At 46.6% G+C, this 4,760-nt stretch overlaps 1 pseudogene; it reads right to left on the minus strand.

The window, feature by feature from the left end:
- Positions 1 to 6: 6 nt before the first annotated feature.
- LOC120859751 lies at positions 7 to 4,754 on the minus strand (annotated as a pseudogene).
- Between the last annotated feature and the right edge of the window lie 6 nt (positions 4,755 to 4,760).

Raw genomic sequence — 4,760 nt, forward strand, 5'->3', positions numbered from 1 at the left:
CATCAGCACCAGGAGGAGGCCCATGAGACAGGAAGTGGATAGCCCAGAAGTGTTCTCCCCAGAGAGGTCTTAGTGTAACACTCCATTCGGCTCCCGATCTTCCTACACACCAATCCTGACGGGTTCACCCTCGAGTGCAGTGTAACAAAGAGGAGTGTGTCAGATATCAGCACAGATTAAGGCTCCAGATGTCAAGACAAGAAGAGCTAGGACACGGGGCTGGAACTGAAGACAGAAAACATGAAAGGTCGTGTGTGAGGTCAGTCGGAGCCAATCTGCCCTCAGAGAGAGAAACGGGGAGAGAGAAATCAACGTGCGAGAGAAGGAACAGGAGCTGAGGGGAAGAAGTGAGATGGTGGGAAACCCACTCAGACAGACTCAGGGAAAGAGGGACACACGTGGGACAGAGGGGAGCAAAGAGGAAATAGGGACAGAGGCTGAAGTGGAAGAGGGGCCAAGAGAGACCCAGCCTTGGGTCTGCCTCCTGGTAAAGGGCAGGGCGTTTTCCATGGGGCAGAGTCCACCTCTGATGTCCTTGGCTTGACAGATTCTTTCCACACTCCAGACCAGGGCCTTGGAGTGAACTGAGGAGAGCCCGGGGCAGCAAGGCCTGGACAGGGATGGGGACCCTAGCACCCCAGTCCCAGGGTGCAGGGAGCAGATGCCGAGTGGGGGTGTGTCTGGCCCCCAGGGCCGTGGGAGAGCTCACCTTCAGCAGAGGGAAGTTGGCCAAAAGGCTAGGGTCCAGCTCTTCCACATAGTAGAGAAGTTCAACCAGGTGGATGTCAGCCCTGCTCAGCTTGAGGCCCATCAGGTAGTCTTGTCCGTGGCTCTTCAGCACCTGGGGAGTGGAGGGGTCAGATCAGGGACACAGGTCCTGGCAGGCTGCACCCCTGCCCCTCCCCTGCCCCTCACCCAGCCCCACGTCCCCCTCTGCCCCTCGCTGGGCGGGTGGGAACCTCAGACCTTCTGCTCCCTCCAACTCAGGGATGGGCCAGGCGGGTTCTTCCTCTTCCCTCCTCATCCCCAGTGGAAGGCAGACCATGATTTCCTTTTCCTGTTCCCTCCTCGCTGTGGCTGCCTTACTTCTTCTTCCACTGGGCCAAGGCCTTAGCACCATCTGCACCGTGTTTTTGTGGACTGCACACCCTCAAGTATGCAGCCCTGAACTCCACAACGTGACCCTTCATCCATCTCTCTCTGTCCTTCTCTCCCTCATCCTTGGGCAATGTCTCCATCTTCATAACAGCCTTCTACCACCCTGAGCAAACTAACGCAGACTCTGTATTCCTTCTCATCTCTTTTCCTCTCCTCATTGCCTGGTCTTACAATATATATATATATATTTTGGTTCATCATTTTAGTTGAGCATGATTTCTTGTAGTTTTGATCATTACTTTGCCAACAAAGGCTATGGTTTTTCCAGTGGTCATGTATGGATGTGAGAGTTGGACTATAAAGAAAGCTGAACACCAAGGAATTGATGCTTTTCAACTGTGGTGTTGGAGAAGACTCTTGAGAGTCCATTGGACTGCAAGAAGATCCAACCAGTCCATCCTAAAGGAAATCAGTCCTGAATATTCGTTGGAAGGACTGATGCTAAAGCTGAAACTCCAATACTTTGGCCACCTGATGTGAAGAACTGACTCATTGGAAAAGACCCTGATTCTGGGAAACACTAAGGCGGGAGGAGAAGGGGATGACAGAAGATGACATGGTTGGATGGCATCACTGACTCAATGGACATGAGTTTGAGTAAACTCTGAGAGCTGGTGATGGACAGGGATATCTAGCATGCTGTGGTCCATGGAGTTACAAAGAGTCAAACATGACTGAGCAACTAAACTGAACTGAACTGAAGTGATCGTGAAATGTTCAAACAGAAACAACTAAAATATGTACTAGGCATAATGATGGAACACTACTTCATTGATTTTATTCCACTTTCTTCAAAAGTCTGAGAACCATGTACTGAAATATCTAGATTATTGTTTCCTGAACAATTTTTCCTTTGTCTCTTTCTTCCACCCCACTGCCCCCTATCTATCTAGATACATGTCAATCATCCTCCAAATACTACCACATTCTCCTGACGGGCAGCTGGTCTCATGTCTCCCTACACAGGACACCAGAATATTTTCTGATGTATTGCTGACATCATGCTTCTCTCGGATCAAACCCTCTGCACTGTGTTCTGAGGATCCATCTACTCCAGGCTCCAGTGTGGCTCTCAGAGCTTCCATAGTCCAACCTCTAAGTATAACCATGAAATTTCATTAAGTAGAGAATTCCAGATTGGGTTTGAGTAATAAAAATTTGGCTGAAAATTATAACTTGAGTAAAACTAGTACAGTTCTTCTACACATTCAATTTTTATAAAGTGCCCTGAGACTCAGAGTACTACATTAGTATTTAGAAAGGTTCACAGAGGTGAAGGTTAATGCCCTGGCCATGCCAGGCACTATTTTTCTTCATCCTCTGACCTCACTGTCAAAAATGCTGAAAAGTCCATTTACATTTTCAAATGCAGGGAGATAACAGTTTGTTGTCTTTTCTCAGATTAGGGTCAGCTTGGTCTCTTTTTCAGCAGATGGGCACAGTGGCAAATGCATGATCATTTCACCCAAATCTGCCACACCCTCTGAATACATATCAATCCTGAAAAGATAAAATAACCAAATTGTCAAATGTCTCTGCCTTAGATTTTGGAATGGGTAAGAATGAGACATTGAGAGGTAGCAAAGTAATTCTCCTCCATTGGGTGCATTTTTCTACACCAGTGATTTAGCTTTGATTCTTAAAATTAATTTTAGCATTCTAGAACAAGCCATCAAGGTAAACATATGTATAATATTTTTGTTATACACATGACCAAATATAGGGACAGAGCATACCAGTGACCCGTCCACAGTCACAGGCATGAGAGAATCAGGTGGAATCAGCACAGGTAACCACTGGGACCACACCTGGGTGTGCCATCTCTGCCATGACGTGGTCTGAGCATGGTTGGTGTGATGCCCTAGTACCACCTCAGCCATGTCCAGACAGAATCCTGGCACCTCAGTCCCAGTCACATCCCTCTTCCTCTCTCATCCTATTAGAACACCGGGTCCATTTAGAGTCCCAACACCAGCACTTCCTCCCGTCATTTCCCATAGAACCTGGTTCCATAACTCTCTCCACATACTATTGCCAGACTCTGGTTTTGTTTGAATTTCTCAAGATTGTACCTTTCATTCCTTTTTCACGGCTGAATAATATCCGACTGTATGGATGTACCAACTTTTGTTCTTTTATTCATCAGTTAATGGACATTTGTGTTGATTCCAATTATTGATTATGAACAACACTGCTATGAAATTCCAAGTATAAATTTTAGTGCGGGGGTGTTTTTAATCCTCTTGAAAGGAACTGCTGAGTCATATGGTAACTCTGTGTTTAACTTTTAGAGTAACTGCAGTAGTTCCTTGAGTGCTAAGTTGCTTCAGATACGACTGACTCTTTGTGACTCGGTGGACTATAGCCCACCAGGCTCCTCTGTCCGTGGGATTATTCTCCAGGCAAGAATACTAGCATGGATTCCATGCCCTCTTCCAGGGGATCTTCCTGACATAGGGATCAAACCCAGGTTTCTTATGTCTCCTGCATTGCTAGCAAGTTCTTTAATGTTAGCGCAACCTGGGAAGTTCCTTATAAAAGATTTTAATTTCAATCATGTCATCCCTGGACAAGGCAATGGCACCCCACTCCAGTACTCTTGCCTGGGAAATCCCATGGACGGAGGAGCCTAATAGGCTGCAGTCCATGGGGTTGCAAAGAGTTGGACACAACTGAGCGACTTCACTTTCACTTTTCAGTTTCATGCATTGGAGAAGGAAATGGCAACCCACTCCAGTGTTCTTGCCTGGAGAATCCCAGGGACGGGGAAGCCTGGTGGGCTGCCGTCTATGGGGTCGCACAGAGTCGGACACGACTGAAGCGACTTAGCAGCAGCAGCAGCAGCATGTAGGCCCATCACAACAGAGAGAATACCCCTCACCCCCAGGATATAGTTGTACTGAAAAATCTAGCTGACTAAAACTATGTCGAAATGCTTGATGTAACCTTACCATATTGAGCTCAACCTCTGCTAATCCTTGTCTAGTGGCCAGTCCATGTAAAGGGTTAATAAATTAAGTTCCTGGTCATCATTCTTAGAATTTTTGGAATTTAAGAACCAACTTCTTTAGATCCTTCCCTTTCTAAGCTTTATCTTCTAGACACTCAGATGCTTTGTCCCTTGTCTCTGGCTGTTGGTGGGTGTCCAGTTCAAATGAGCCTGAACCCCTGGAGTCTTGGTTCTACCATCCTCTTTGCTTCACAGACCATCCATGTTTGGAAGCCATGTCACTGTGCTATATCCATGGACGGTATCCTCTTTCATAGGCAGTTGATTTCACTCCAAGTTTATTTACTCTTCCCTCATACTCATAGGTCTTTGCTGTACTGGACTCAGTGATGCCCCACAAGGCTTATACCATCCTGTTGGTCATGATGCCTTGCCTTGATCCTGCTCAGTCTGGGAAGGACCTAAGTTGTTACTATTAGTTGTGACGATAAAACTAAAAACTACCGTACAGGGCTCTCTCCTTTATGTCTTTCCCATAGAGGTTGTATTTGGTGGCAATGTAGTTGAGAATGGCTCTGGTCTGCACCAGCTTCATCCCATCAATTTCAACCATTGGCACTTGCTGGAACATCAAACTCCCATCTTTTGAAAG

This window comes from Oryx dammah, unplaced genomic scaffold (genome assembly GCF_014754425.2).
Source record: "Oryx dammah isolate SB20612 unplaced genomic scaffold, SCBI_Odam_1.1 HiC_scaffold_2816, whole genome shotgun sequence".
In the NCBI taxonomy this organism is placed as follows: Eukaryota; Metazoa; Chordata; class Mammalia; order Artiodactyla; family Bovidae; genus Oryx; species Oryx dammah.